Raw genomic sequence first — 16,598 nt, 5'->3', positions numbered from 1 at the left:
ACGCTCCTGCATGATGGGCAGTACAGTTGCCGTGACAATCATGCAATGCCCAGAGAGTATCGTGCAAGGGTCCTATTAATTGGAATTTCAACTGTTCCAGCCAGAATTCAGGCGTGACTCTGCACGTACAATGTCAGTTGGATCGGGAGAGTACAACTGGAGGGACACTTTAAGGCACAGCTATGATCAGAGACTGCAATTCATTTTGAATAAAGCAGTTATCCCACCACAACAACTTATCACCTATCCGCAGGCTAGGTGAAAAGTGTTTGGTCGCTGGGTGTCCAACCGCTGGGACCCCTATAGATCAAGAGAATGGGCATCCCAAATCTCCTAAATGAATGGCGCGCTGCTACTCTATTCATTCTCTATGGGACTTCTGGGGATAGACAAGCGCTGTACTTGGCTATCTCCGGCTGTCCCATAGAGAATGAATGGAGTGGCAGCGTGAATACCCAACTGCCGATCCGTTCACTCTGGGAGTCGAGACCCCGTTCTCAGTGGGACACCAGTAAACAAACCTGTGGAGAGGTTATATGTTTTTGTGGTGAGATAACCTCTTTAATAGGAGCATGAAACCCACATCCACCAATCACAGGCTGCTGATTGGTCCCCTCCCACTTCAACTCTGCTTGTTTAGATTGGCTTCTTTTTTTAAGCACGAGCCAAACACAAGATCACCGGGAAATGGGGCATGTGTTGCTGTTCTCCATCACAGCAAAGATAAAATTATCATAAAATACAAGCAAGTAAACCACCATTTTAGACTCCAAGCACACGACCGTGCCCGTAATTAGGACCCGTAATTACGGGCACGGACGGCAGCGGGCGGCTGCAGACAGCTAGCCGTATTTACGGGCCGTGCTTCCATTATAAAGCATGGGAGCACGGTCCGTAAAATAAATAAATAGAACATGTCCTATTTGTTTCGGCAAGTTTCTACATAAATATACGGGAAGGTGTCCATTGGCCATAGAAACTAATGGGCCCGTGATTACGGCCCGTAATTACGGACGATTTTACGGTCATTTGCATGGGGCCTTAGAACGTACTGTAGGTTATTCGGTAACTGCCAAACATAAACTGGCAGTCCATTTGAAAGTGCAGCACAGGGTGATTCTATTTGCCCAATATTCTAGTCTTGGCATTGTCCAAAACTTCTCAAGGATATTGCCAGGCAGTAATACACTGCAGCTACTCAAGTCTTAGGCTCTGTTCACACAAGAGTCATGGCTTCCATTTATGAGAGAGCCATGACAGCTATGCTGAATTTATTCACAAACGTTCTTTTGACTTTAAATGGGTTCATCAGGTTTCCCAACTTCACTATTTTTGCCATCAAAAATACCAGAAAGTCTGATGGAACCAATAACACCAGTGTGAACAGAGTCATAGGGCTTGTCCACACGTAACGGAATTGTTGCAGAAAATTTCTGCAGCAGTTCTACAGAAAGTAGCAGAAATTTTTACTGCGGAAAATGGTGTGGATTTTGCTGCGTTTTTTACAATGCTGGGAGATGGTGACATCTCTGAAAAACGCAGCAATTCACTTTCCGCAGCAGGAATTTACATGCTGCGGTACAAAAAATACGCACCACGGGTCAATTTCTGGTGTGTAGATGAGAATTGTTAAATCTCACTCACATTGCTGCTACTGCATTCTGCTGCGTATTTTCCGTCCGAAATATGCAGCAATTCCGCTACGTGTGGACAAGCACTCAGGGTGTTGCCTCCACATACAAATTCATATTAATGTTGATGAAAGTAATATATTTATGTATATATTACATGATTGTACTTGTCCACACCACTTTTATTTGTAAGATTAATTTTAGCTGCCTTATGAAGACCACCAGTGAATAACATATCTCAATTCTAAAGCTTATGAGGAGGGGCTGCATTTAGCACATGAATTACTATAGCGGACCATGGACATTGGATAACTGATGTCCGAATGATCATTTGTACATTTAGTACAGATCTCACCATAAATAGGTATTTGCATGTTATTTCAGTTGATAAATGATAAAAAAAAAATTACACCTCTCGGGCTACTTATTTAAGTAGAAAAACGGAAATGTTTCCCCTACATTAGATGTCCAAAATGCATCGAAAATGGTGGGACGAGCTGACTAGAGCCTCGTATCTGTGGGCAGCTAAAGGCACCTAGAATAATTTCACAGGAGATTGGCATCTGAAATAAATCACATTATTATAATGCCCTGAAAACACAATGTTTTATTGAGGACATTCATCTAGCACTGACTGAATAAAAATGTAAGACAATTAGTTGTGAGACATATTTAGCCTTTCCTGCAGATACCACACTTTTTTATCTCGCCCCTCCTATTATTATGTGTATCTTACACATTATATATAATATACAGTTGGGTCCAGAAGTATTTGCACAATGACACCATTTTTATAATTTATACGCTGTACAATGGATTCGAAACAAGGCAATAAAACTCTGATTAAAGTGTCGACTTTCAGCTTTAGATCAAGGGGTTCAACAAAAATATTGCATTAACTGTTTTAGGAATTGCAGACATTTTTTACATAGTGCCTCCACTTTCACAGGCTCGAAAGTAAAGCGACAAAGTAACAAAATTATAAACATAAAAATTATTTTTAATACTTGGATGGAACTCATAGACATCACTAAATGCTGAGTTTCCACCCCTGAGATTCTTTGCCAGGCCATTACTGCTGTTGCCTTCAGTTGCTGCTAGTTTGTGGGTCTTTCTTCCTACCGTTTTTTTTTCAGTAAGTGAAATGCGTGCTCAATCGGATTAGTGACTGACTCGGCCATTGAAGAATATTATTTCTTTGCCTTAAAGGGGTTGTCCCTCGATCATTGTATAGATAGCAATTGTCATGCTGTTAAAAAAATTATCCAGTGGAGAGTTATGACTTTTATTTACATAGTATGGCGCCACCTGGTGTTCATTGTGTTTTGCAATGTGCACGTCCGCCTAATGAACTGAGTGCTGGTGGACACGCATGCTCTTTAAATAACCAGATCCCCTACACCTGCTGCACAAATTAGTAGCCGCACCAAAGGGGACACAGGGAAGCTAAAAAAGATGAAAATATATTTTTATATGCTGGAAGCTAAAAAGATGAAAAATATATTTTTATATGCTAGAAACACTACAAATGTGTAGAGAAAGTGTTTCCCCCCTAGTGATCTTTCAGGTCTTATTCATCTTTATGAAAATAAGTCTTGAAAATAGCTGCAACAAAACAAACCGGGCGGGAGGATGATAGCAAAGTGACCTATTGACTTGGGAATAGGAATTAGAGCCAGTTGGGAAAATCCAAATCGGCAAACACAAAATAAGAAAGGTAGTGAAAGCTTACCTCCCAACTTTCAAGTATTGTAAAGAGGGACAACTACTGTGGCGCGCTTAGAGCAACTCAGCAGTTTTTTTTTCCATTTTAAGCCATGCCTCTAATCCCGCCCAATCCCCGCCTATACGTGCCCGTTTCAGTTAACACATTATCATGTTCCCATAGTGCCTCCCACACAGTATAAATCCAAATAGCTGCCCCCACACAGTATAATGCCCTCTGCTGCCACCATACAGTATAATGCCCCCATAGCTGCCAACATACAGTATAATGCCCTATAGATGCACCCATGCAGTATAATACCCAGACAGATACCCCTATACAGTATGATGCCCACACAGATGCCCCCATGCATCATAAAACCCAAACAAGTTCCCCCATACAGCATAATGCCCCATAGCTGCCCCATACAGCATAATGCCCCCATAGCTGCTCCTATACAGTATAATACCCACACAGATGCCCTGGACAGTATAATGCCCACATAGATGCCCCCATACAGTATAATGCCCCATAGCTGGCCGATACAGTATAATGCACCATAGCTGCCCCCATGCATAATAATGCCCCATAGCTGCCCCATACAGTATAATGTCCCCTTAGCTGCCACCATACAATATAATGCCCCCTTAGCTGCCACCATACAATATAATGCCCCCTTAGCTGCCACCATACATTATAATGCTACCTTAGCTGCCCCCATACAGTATAATACCCCCTAAGCTGCCACTAGTGCCAGTGCCCACATATAAAGTGCCAGTGCCCACATAGTGCCACAGTGCCCATGTATATAGTGCCACACACTGCCCATGTAGAAAGCACCAGTGTCCCTTGTAGATAGTGCCCTTATATAGTGCCACAGTGCCCATGTAGATAGTGCCAAACCCCCCTTGAAGATAACGCCACCCCCCTGTAGATAGCGCCTACCCCCTGTAAATAGCGCCATTGGGACTCCCTCTAGGAGCGGAATCCCCAGCCAGAGAATCGGCTACGCTGTAGCCGGGATTCCTCTCCAGGAAGAGCCCCTCATGTAACTGTCCATATATGGACAGTGACGTCAAGGCTTCCCTCTAGAAGCAGAATTACCGTCCAGAGCATCGGTAACGCTCCGGGAAGGAATTCTGCTCCAGGCGTAGCCCCTGACGTCACTGTCCATACATGGACAGTGACGTCAGGGGTTCCCTCTAGGAGGGGAATCCCCGGCCAAAGTGTCTGCAACGCTCTGGCAGGGGATTCCGCTCCTGGAGGAGCCACTGACGTCACTGTCCATATATGGACAGTGACGTAAATGGCTTCCCCGGGCTCAGCGCTTGAAGTAGCGCTGTGCCTGGGGAGTCCTCGATAAGCAGAGGAGCTCCCTCTGCTTTTCCACTCTGTGCTAATGCTGAAGTAGGGAGTTGACGGTTCCCTGCTTCAGCATTGTGTTCAACTGTATCTGCGTCATGAGGATGCAGATACAGTTGACACCGGTACATACCACCGGCTGTACAGGACTGCAGGGCACCCCTTGAAATCCTGGACTGTCACGATGAATCCGGGACGGTTGGGAGGTATGGTAAAAGTAAGCACGGGCATAACTACAGGTTGCTATGCCCCCATGCCCCTCAAAGCATCGACCCCAGATCATAAAATGAAACGAACGGCACAATTTAAACACAGACATTAAAATGTGCTGCTGCATGCAGTTTTTTTAAGATTAAAAAGTTATTTTGCATGCTTAGTTCCTATTAATTTACAGAGATTTCTGGAGCTATTTTAAAAGAGTTTTTCTTCCACCAGCGACGCTCCTGAACGCAAAGCTTTATATAATAAGTCTCTTCGTTTAATGGTATCTTACCAAGCTTCCTAAGTACTCAGCACCCACAGTTCAGTAATGAACATCTAATGATTCATCTCCTTTTTACAAAATGTTATCCCTTGTTTACTGCAACAACTTTCATCCTTGCGGATATACACGAGCCTTTTGTCTCACTCATCTTATTTCCTTTTTATTGTAATCTCTTGTTAGATGAAACATCTTACTGTTTCAATATGTGTTCCTGCGGTGTTATCACTATTATGTTCAATCTGTAGAACTTTCTGTTGAGCAATGGAGAATCTGGTGGTGATAGACAGATAAAAGAGAATAATAGAGTTTTAAAATATGCAAGCGGCATCTGGAACAGATCCAAGAGGTGATACATTATAAGTCTACCATCTGTACATAGAAATCACTACTAACAAACATTTATATCAATATGACAATCACCCAAACAAAAAAAGAAGACTGAGAAAAATCGAGGAGTATAAAGAGATGGAGCCTGATCTTATTTTGTCCGCTTGCATCTTTTTAAAGAATTGTTTGTACTTTTATAATTAAGTTTTGGATGGAAGTTTTAGAATGTAAAAATGCTGAAAAGGGAATTTGTTATCAGAAAATGACATATTGAAAGCACATTTTTTATTATAAACATAATTTCTAAAAAAAAATAAAAAATGGCAACTACTCCACTATTCTTTTTGCACCAATTTTGATATATTTCCCACATTATGTCCAGGGAACTGAGGATAGCATATGCTGATGTAGTTATAAAAGTGATGCATATTTTACTGTATTGTTATTTTAATATGATGTCATTGAGATGTCTGGCAGTTATACTATCTGATTGTAACTTTTTTTTATCATTATTATTATTTTATTTCCATCTGCAAAATCTACATAAAACATCATTACCACCGAGTCAGTACAAATACTTTATCCTACAATATCAACCAACCCCTGTAAACCAATTCTAAGGGCACCCCCCAAAAATGTATTTTTAATTTAACAAATTTTTATTGAAAGTAAATTTCCAAAAGGAAAACTGTAGAAAGTAGGGTTACACGATTCATCAAAATATCAATACTATTTCGATGCTGTCCACCCTCAAACGGTTCATAACTGTGAATTCATGTATTTCGATACTAGGCTGTGCGGGCGCACAGCTTAATATTGTAATACATGAATTTAGTGACTAGCATGATGTGATGCGGCGTCGCTCTTTAGTGATCACTAATGAGCGTCAGCCCTGAAGACAGAGAACATGGTGCACGCACTGCAAGCGTGCCCATGTTCTGTCTTCAGTGCCGGCGGCGCCGCTCATTACTGTAGCGCCGGCCGCATCACATCATATTGATCGCTCGGGCATAGAAAGTGTGCCCACGCGATCAGGAGCGGGGAAATGGCTATAACACAGATCCGTAGCTCCGCTCTAACGGCGGAGATGAGAGAAACCTCTGGTCTCCGCTGTTATCCACTTGAATGCCGCGATCAAATATGACCGCAGCATTCAAAGGGAAAATGAGAAGGGGGAAACCCCTTTGATCGCATCACAGGGAATCCTACAAAAGTATCGGTATCGAAGATCAAATTCTGGTATTGTGACAACCCTAGTAGACAGTCAGTCAACAGTTTAAGAAAATGACAATTCAGAGTATGCCAAAGGTAATAATTATCCATTACAATAGATATAAAACACGTGATAAAATAGCTGCAGCTTGATGATTACATTTTACAAAAGTGTAGAAGGTGGTAAGATAGGTAAGGAAAAGATTAGAGAGAGGGGGGAGGGATGTTCTTCCTATAAGTGAATATTTAAAGCAGAAAATTGAATGGAATATATCATAATATATTTTGCAATCATTAACATTTCACATTTTTACATATAGGCATAATATGCTGGATTTCTAGATCTCATCAAAGTGTCTGTATGTTCTCCAAATTTAGATTGGCTATGACTATCCCAGTGGGCAATCTATTCCAATCTAAAAATATGGTCACATTTAGTGATCCAATGTGACAATGTTAGGGGTCCTGCCAATTTCCAATAAAAAGGGAATAATAGTCAAGCTGCTGCACGTAAGCAATTCATAAACTTTTTACATGTGATGGACATTTTACTTCTATGAGCAGGCCCAGTAGGCATAATTTGAGGGATACTGGTAAGTCAGTTGGGCAAATTTTGGAGATGTCACCACAAACCGTTTCCCAAAATAATTAAATTTTAAGGCATTCCCACCAGATATGGGACAGAGATCCAGCCTCATAATTACATCTGCAGCATAAGAATGTAGTACCATCTAGTAAGGACTTTATGGTAGTTCTCTTGCATCTTAACACAGCGGGAGATATTTGGAGTCAAAGCCTGTAGAACTCCCACCTCAGCATTTAAAGCTTATTCAGAGGTCTTTTTTCCAGGCTAAAAGGTAGGTAAGAGTCAATATCTTGGAGTTGGATCTTAGAAGATTGTATGGGTTTGAGAGTTACCTATAGGGGCCCCTAAGTATCACGGCCAGTGTTTAAAAATCTGTGAGATCTCTAAAAATGGACACTCTATGGGGTAGAGATTTTATTGACTTCCATAAGAAATGCAATTGCATAGTTGTTAAGTTTGACAAACGGGAATCACTGCGAATCGGAGAATAGGAAAAAAATAAATAATCTGGGCATAAATCAGTGATAACAGAGGTGTTCTTAGTGTTACTTGACAAGGGTGGCTCTAAATGCCGCCTGAGAGTTCATCAGGACTTCTTGTACCTGTAGTTGGGATGGGAAGGGAGCTAAAAGTGCCAAGTCTTTTAGGTGGTCATAGTTATTATATTTGGAGGAAATTTGGATTGTTTCAAAGTGTTATCGTCCATAAATAATAGGGATCTTAACGATATATCTAACTTAAAGTTTTCGATCTCTAGATCTAGACAATCTAAAGATGCTCTCAACCACTCCAGAGATCTAACTCCTTGAATAGCCTAATAATTAAGCTTAAAATTAGGCAATCCTATGCCACCTCGTTTCAAGGGGCACACCAGCACCCCGTGTGGTAATCTAGGTTTATGTTTTTTTTAATCTAGGTTTATGGTTTTTTTCATAAAAAGGATAAGATGATTTTTATCAGTTGTGTAAAAAAAGATTGCAGGAGAGGGATTGGGAGAGTTTAGAAATAATATAATATTTTGGGTAATACTATAGATTTCACGAGAGATCTGTGGACAAACCACAAAGTAAACGGTATATCGCACAAATCCAATAATTTTCTGAGGAAGATCCCTATAGTTTGTATTGTATAAAGACAATGGCACAGATATAATGTTTACCCATAGAAACTTCATATAGTCCGAGGACCATTGGTATGGTGTAGATATGGCCAATTATTGCTGTATTTGTTGACAAATTGACATTTAAGCCCTGGGATTTTGAGAGATTTATCTATAAATTAGATAGGTAGCTAAAATGCTCTAGAATATGTCTTATGATTGGAAATGCTGTTTTCGGATTACCGATTAATATCAAAAGGTCATTGGCAAAATCTTCGAGTTGATGTTGTGTTGTATCAGTATTTATACCTTCCATTCTATCTTCTTGCCGAAGTGCCCATAAAGAAAGTATTTACTGTATCGAACAATCAGGGGGAAAGGGGGCATCCATGTCGGGTATCATTGTTGATAGGAAAAGATGGAGACAGTGTGCCATTGATTTTAACTCTAGCCATAGGAGAGAGAGTTATACATAACATTAACCGCCCAATCAAATTTAGAGTGGAAGCCAAATTTCTCTAGAGACCTAGACATAAATAGCCAATGAATTCTGTCAAAAGCCTTCTCAGCATCAATACTGAGAAGGACCAATGGCAGAGACTTAAAGGGATTGTCCGAGATGTAATGACTTTGTGTTAATGCTTGTAATTTATAAATGTAAATACATTTGTAATATACTTACATTTTCCAAAGTGGCCCCGTTTCCAGATCCTGCCGTGGGGAACTTGACGGGTGACATCACTCTCTGCACTGGCTCTGGCCTCTTTGTTGATCTTGAATTCTTTGCAGGGTATACGACACGTCACTTGTGACGTGCCGTGTATGGGCTGTTTTGCATCACAGCCCGTAACGCGCATGCGCTGTCACTGCTGTTCTCGCGGTCCTGGCTGTTCTCGAGATAACAGCAGGGGCCGCGCATGCGGGTTACAACAGAACAAGCTGATATACACCACGTCACAAGTGACGTGTCATATACCCGGCAAAGAATTCAAGATCAACAAAGCGACTAGAGCCAGAGCAGAGAGTGGCGTCATCTGTCAAGTTCCCCACGGCAGTATCTGGAAACGGGGCCACTTTGGAAAATGTAAGTATATTACAAATGTATTTACATTTATAAATTACAAGCATTAACACAAAGTCATTAAATCTCAGACAACCCCTTTAAGCTTAGAATATTTAATTTAATAGAGGAGACGAACAGTACTCTGCCTCCCTTCTCTGCCAGGTACAAAACCTGATTGTTCAGGATGTTTTAAGGAGGGCAGAAGTGGCTTAAATCTGTCAACCATCAATTTGTCATATCATTTCAAATAGTTATTCAATAATGAGATGGGTCTATAGCTAGGGTATAGTTTGGGGTCTTTTCCCTTTTTTATGAATTAGGGATATTTGGGCCGCTAGCATCTGTTGTGTTAATGGGCAGCATAATAATTACTGATTAACGCACCTCCAGGAACCTCGGCAAAAGAAGTTCTTTGATTGAGTTGTAGTAAAAAGCCAGAAAGCCATCCGGACCAGGGCTTTTATTAAGAGGGGTTCTTTTCAAAGCGTCTTTTAACTCTTTTTATGTGAAACGGGTCAAAAGAGCAGAAGCTGTCTGTAAATTTGAGAAGCTTAAGAACACTAAGACATTTGTCAATATCCCCACTCCTAACATCTTGTTCTTGAGGAGAGGTTGGACCACTAAGGTTATATAACTGTTAATAATATTCACTAAATTGAGTTTCTATTTATGCTGTGGTATGACCCAAGTGACGAGAGACTGTTTTAATAGCGTGGATAAAGGCAAGTGATTTCCGTTTCTTAAGGTGTGACTTCATACATTTTTATTCTTTATCGCCATGTGAGTAGTATTTATACTGTGCCGACAGGTATAGCTTGGCCGATACCCGTCGACTGATTTTTCATCTCAGTTCTTAGATGGTCTTATTGTTTAGGAGGGTCTGGGGGTCAAGGTTTTTTTTGTGCTTCAGTTCTAAAGTTTGAATTTTAGTTTGTAGGTCAATTATATGTAGTTTGTTACATTGCTCTCCATATATCGGTGATGCCTACCGAAGCTAGTAAAGATTTTTCGTAAGGCAGTAAGCGTTAAAGCTGAGGATCGGTAAATAAATCTATGTCAGGGTTGACAGGGTTGTTTTACCCAGGTTACTTGGCCAGTGTTTAGAGCATAGATATTCCTTATTGCAAAAAGCTCAAGTGAGTCAATAGTACCTTTAATAAAAATAAATCTCCAGACATAGTCAACAAGAATATCTCTTAGCGAAAACGGTGTATTTTTATGGATCGCTATTTTGACCCCTTTTGAAGCTGAACTAGCAAAGGTACTATGATACCATTTATCTGAGGTCAGATGCAAAAGATGGGGTACATTAGTAGTTTTGAAATGAGTTTCTTGTAAAAGGGACAATTCTCGTCTTATGTTTTTTAAGAAAATTTGCAAATTTGGCTCCATTTTGTAGGGGCAATAAGCCCTGTAACATTATAAGAGCAAATAGTTATGGAAGCCACCTGTACTAAGAGGGGGTGAAAGGATCTATATATGAGACATCTCCATAATCTATTGCAACCAATTTGTAAAATGTCTCAACATCCCTATTGAGGAAGGTTGGGAAGGGAGGAAGGTCAGGGTAGAAATAGAGGGACAACCAACAAATTACATTGTGGAAAAGAAGTTGATTGTTAAAGGTGTATTTAACTAAGGGGCACCAAAAGCCCCAGTAGTGCGCCCTGTTACTGCCACCAACATGTCAATCCACATTTGACTTTGTGCCCGTGTAGGGAAATGGATCAAATTTTAAGATATATCAAATAAGTAACATAGTAACATCCTATGGCATAATGCAGAAACACAGTTACATAGAACAATAAACGTTTTCATCTCACCCAGCGAATGTGTAAACCAAGGAATCTGAAGGGTAAAGTCCTCTTTGAGATAATAACTTCGTATTGAAGGTAAGATCGTCTGTGACAATGGATCAATGGAGAGCCAGAAAAGGACTTTGGTACAATCTCATTAAGGATCCACTTGTATCTTCTTCGGAGTTAGTCTACCAGTGCGCTTGCATTGTTTCTGGGGCTTGGATGCACTGTCAGGTTCCCAGAGGGCAGCAACCGGTAATGAAGGAAGTGATGCAACATCTTGAGCTGGGTTCCAAGCCGCGATATCTAAGGGGTCAATCTCCAATTGATCGTACGCAGCTTAGCGGTCTGCTAGAGCTCTGTTGGCAACAGAAGGAAGGTAGCAATAGGGATGGAGCCAGCAGTAGATTATTTTATTTTCCCTTAATAGAGCAAGTAGAGGTTTGAGAGTGCATTTCTTTTTCATTGTCATTGGGGAAATGTCTTGGAAGACAGATATGACCGCACCTTCATACGGCAGCGAAGCCGATGTTCTCGCTATTTTGAGGAGCTTTTCTTTGGTTTGGAAATTCACCAGCCAGCATTCTACATCCCGGGGTGTTTCATTGGGCTTAGGCGGGTTCTTAAAGCTCTGTGTGCTCAGTCTGAGGTGATATCATCCTATATTTCAGGACCTAGCATGGAAGCAAAGAATTCGGCCACCACATATAGTAGGGTTTTTCAGGGGCCACCGATTTAGGGATGCCTTTGAGGTGTAAATTGTTGCGGACCCCTTGATTTTCCTGATCTTCTATGAGAGAATGGAGCAGATTTATATGGGCCTGAGAGTGCTCCAAGTTATGTGTCACCGCTGTATTGTATTCAATGATCGCGGCTTGATTTGTCTCCAGCGTTTCCACTCTGGTGCCCAGATGTTTTAAATCTTGTTTAATTTCTTTTGCATCATGTATCAATGGGTTTCCACTAAAATATCTTTCACAAAAGCCAGTGAGACCAGCAGATCATCAGAATTTATTTGGTCTCCCAGTTCAGAGTCTTTGTCTGAATCCTCCGTGACGAACGGGGAGGTTTTTAAGTTTCCCAACAGACTTTTTTTCATCTTGGTTAGCAGAGGATGTGTTAGTTTTCCTCATATAAGGAATGACTGGGGGTGTCCTTAATAGGGTCTTTGTTAGATTTGACCATCTTTTCAGTGATAATGCTTAGTATAAGCCCGCTCCAAGGCAGTTATGTGCAGAGCTCAAACATTAACCGGTTAAGGACTAGGCTGTTTTACAGCTAAATGACCAGAGCAAATTTCACAATTTTGCTATGCGCTTCTTTAGATGACTATAACTCAGCAGGTGAATAAAGTTCATCTTTGAATTTTACACTCTTTTTAAAGGACAGATAGGGCTTTGTTTTAGTGGCATTTGTCAGTATATATCATTTTTATTTTTTTCTCTAAAGTGGGCAAAATTGGAAACAAATGCAAGAATTTAGCAATTGCGCCAGTTTATGCTAGCATTTTTCACACACGGTATGGACCACGGACAAAATTAATCTCCTTTCACATTCTTCCACTTCTCCCGTGCATGGGGATACCAAATATGTGTGCTTTATTCACTGTGCGGGCATGTGCCAGGGCTTGGCATAAAAGGAGGCTTTTCGGCCTTTTCGGTCCAGGAATTTTGCATTTGATTTTATAGCCGCATACTGTTTTCTGGAGGGCGTAATGCTGCTGAAACATTAGAAACACCCAATAAATGACTTCATTCAGACAAGTAGACCCCACAAGGTTTCCTTCAAGGGGTTTATCATATTTTTAGCAAGTCCAGTTTTCTTCTGAAAGTTTCTTGAATATGATGGAACAAAAAAAAAACAGCTATTTTTTAGCAAATGCGTCAGTTTAGGCTAGTATTTTTCACACACGGTATAGACCACGGACAAAATTCATCTCCTTTCACATTCTTCCACTTCTCCCGTGCATGGGGATACCAAATATGTGTGCCTTATTCACTGTGCGGGCATGTGCCAGGGCTTGGCATAAAAGGAGGCTTTTCGGTCCAGGAATTTTGAATTTGATTTTATAGCAGCATACTGTTTTCTGGGGGGCGTAATGCTGCTGAAACATTATAATTACCCCATAAATTACTTCATTCACACAAGTAGACCCCACAAGGTTTCCTTCAAGGGGTTTATCATATTTTTAGCAAGTCCAGTTTTCTTCTGAAAGTTTCTTGAATAAGATGGAACAAAAAAAATTCAGCTATTTTTTAGCAAATGCGTCAGTTTAGGCTAGTATTTTTCACATACGGCATAGACCACGGACAAAATTCATCTCCTTTCACATTCTTCCACTTCTCCCGTGCATGGGGATACCAAATATGTGTGCCTTATTCACTGTGCGGGCATGTGCCAGGGCTTGGCATAAAAGGAGGCTTTTCGGTCCAGGAATTTTGCATTTGATTTTATAGCAGCATACTGTTTTCTGGGGGGCGTAATGCTGCTGAAACATTAGAATCACCCCATAAATGACTTCATTCACACAAGTAGACCCCACAAGGTTTCCTTCAAGGGGTTTATCATATTTTTAGACAGTCCAGTTTTCTTCTGAAAGTTTCTTGAATAAGATGGAACAAAAACAAATCAGCTATTTTTTTAACAAATGCGTCAGTTTATGCTAGCTTTTTCACACACAAAATGGACCACGGACAAAATTCATCGTATTTCACATTCTTCCACTTCTCCTGTGCATGGGGATACCAAATATGTGTGCTTTATTCACGGGCATGTGCCAGGGCTTGGCATAAAAGAAGGCTTTTTGGCCTTTTCGGTCCAGGAATTCTGCACTTGATTTTATAGCCGCATACTGTTTTCTGGGGGGCCTAATGCTGCTGAAAGATTAGAATCACCCCATAAATTACTTCATTCACGCAAGTAGACCCCACAAGGTTTTCTTCAAGGGGTTTATCATATTTTTAGACAGTCCAGTTTTCTTCTGAAAGTTTCTTGAATAAGATGGATCAAAATAAAATTAGCAATTTTTTAGCAAATGCGTCAGTTTATACCAGCATTTTTCACACACGGCATAGACCACGGCCAAAATTCATCTCCTTTCACATTCTTCCACTTCTCCCGTACATGGGGATACCAAATATGTGTGCCTTATTTATCACATAGAGAAGTAGGAGGGCGGACGATAGAAGAAGCTTATTTCACAAATCGCTTTTTTTCAAAGCTGGTTTTACAAAACTCAACAGAGTTTCTATAACACTTCCAAAATATCTGCTCTTGAAGCAGAAATCCCAAAATATTCATCTAGGGGTATAATGGGAATTTATTTTTTTGGGTTTTCTAAAATAAGAAATTGCAGGTTTATGCAAATGGAGCTCTCCAGCAGATGAACTTTAGAGAATATGCAAACATGACATCCACCTCCCACCCATTCCCTCCCTCACGCTTGGAGTAAAATCAGGGGAAAAATAAAAACGTAATGTAGGGCAAATATATTTTCAACGAATTAACTAAAATCTAATAATTCAGAACAGTGTGGTATTTTTTAAAACATGGCTCAATGCACAGGCCTGGTTGTGAGGGATATGAGGGACAGAAATATCGGGAATCTTTGCGGTGCCCGTCTTTTCTGCAGACGCGGCACTTTTTCTGAGGGTTGCTTCTGGTTGGTGTTGGGGGAATCCGACTGATGAAGTGTCTTTCAGTCAGTCGCGTGACATCCTCAGACTGGGGGCATTCTCGGGTGTCCTGAACATCAAAAATGAGGCCTTCAATAATTTTTTCCTGGAAATCCAGGTATGTGTCTCTGCCTCTGTTTTTTTTGTAGAGCACAAATGAGTTGTGCATGGCCACCGGTAACAAATAAATGGCCACTTTTTTGTACCAGGTTTTAGTTTTGCGTTTTACTAAATAGGGCTGTAAAACCTGGTCGCTTAAATCCACCCCCCCCCATGTACTTGTTATATTCGGACACGCTCACTGGTTTGTGCTTGTTCGATGTTGCCCCCCTTTCCCTCACTGCTACTGTTCCTGCGGTATGAATCGTGCTTAGCACATACACATCTTTGCGATCCCTGAACTTGACCGCCAGCAATTCTTCAGATGCATAAGCACAGGAGTCCCCCTTTACCATGCGCTTCCCCACTAATTGCTGTGGAAAACCAATTCTGTTTTTGCGCATGGTACCACATGCCCCAGTCCTTGCAGCATGCAAATGCCTAAACAGGGGCACACTCGAATCACACAATTTGTAGAGCTTAACGCCATATCTTGCCCTTTTTGAAGGTAGATATTGGCGAAAGCTAAGTCTGCCATGAAAGTTGAGGAGGGATTCGTCCACACTTACATTCTGCTCAGGGGTGTAGAGTTGCAGAAATAAATTATTCAGGGAATTTATTAGCGGTCTTATTTTGAACAACCGATCCCGGTTTGCATCGGTACTTGGGGGGGCCTGTGCGTTGTCATTGAAGTGGAGGAACCTCATTATTGTCTCATAACGAGACCTGGGCATTACTGCAGAATATACTGGGGTGGCTTGGGCGGGTCTTGTTGACCAGTAAGACCTAATGGAGGGCTTTTTGACAATACCCATATTTAGGGTGAGCCCCAAATTTTTTTTTAATTCCAGCAAATTGGTGGGCGTCCAATCTCTGGCATGGGTGGATGAAGGTTTCTGCCTTATATATTGAGTGGCATATAAATTTGTTTCGTGGACAATCTGATTTAGGATGTCGTTCGTTATAAATAAATGGAAGTAATCCATTTGGACAAAATTTGTATTGTCCACGGTTATGCCAGGAGTGGCAGTAAATCCGTGGATTCTAGGCCCAAAAGATGGGGCAGGTGCCCATACAAGAGCCTGGACTGGAGGGACCAGGCTGTCCCGTGCTACAGCGCTACTTGGCCCTGCGCTTTCAAGTTCTGCAGTTTCAACTGCATCAGGGACAACGTCCCCTGAAGATGAACCTGAAGTGACGCTGTCATCGTCACTACCTAAAACAGGTTCCATCTCGGACGCCATCTCTGATGCGGTCTCCGACTCAGACCACAGCATGGTGTATGCCTCCTCGGCGCTAAACAACTTCCTCGCCATAACGTAACTAACACTAACACTAACTAAACAAATTGGTTTTTTTTTTATATAAAACACACAAACTAACTGCTATATATATCTACACTACCGCTAACAAAAAAATAAACCGCTATTGCTATATATATTATATATATGTGGATATATATATATAATTATATACTCCCTACCTGCCTATTCTAATAGAATAAAAGATAGAAAGGTAGATAGATAGAAAAAAAGATAGATGGATAGATAGATAGAT

The 16,598-nt window shown here is 41.0% G+C and overlaps 1 protein-coding gene across 1 annotated transcript in view; it reads left to right on the top strand.

Annotated features, from left to right (window-relative positions):
- The window catches only part of ASTN2 (astrotactin 2), a 647,867-nt gene that overhangs the window by 79,312 nt on the left and 551,957 nt on the right, over positions 1–16,598 (top strand). The window lies entirely within an intron of this gene.

The sequence above is a fragment of the Rhinoderma darwinii genome, chromosome 8, assembly GCF_050947455.1.
Source record: "Rhinoderma darwinii isolate aRhiDar2 chromosome 8, aRhiDar2.hap1, whole genome shotgun sequence".
NCBI lineage: Eukaryota > Metazoa > Chordata > Amphibia > Anura > Rhinodermatidae > Rhinoderma > Rhinoderma darwinii.
Note: the sequence above shows the minus strand (reverse complement) of the source record. Positions and strands in the feature narration are given on the sequence as shown.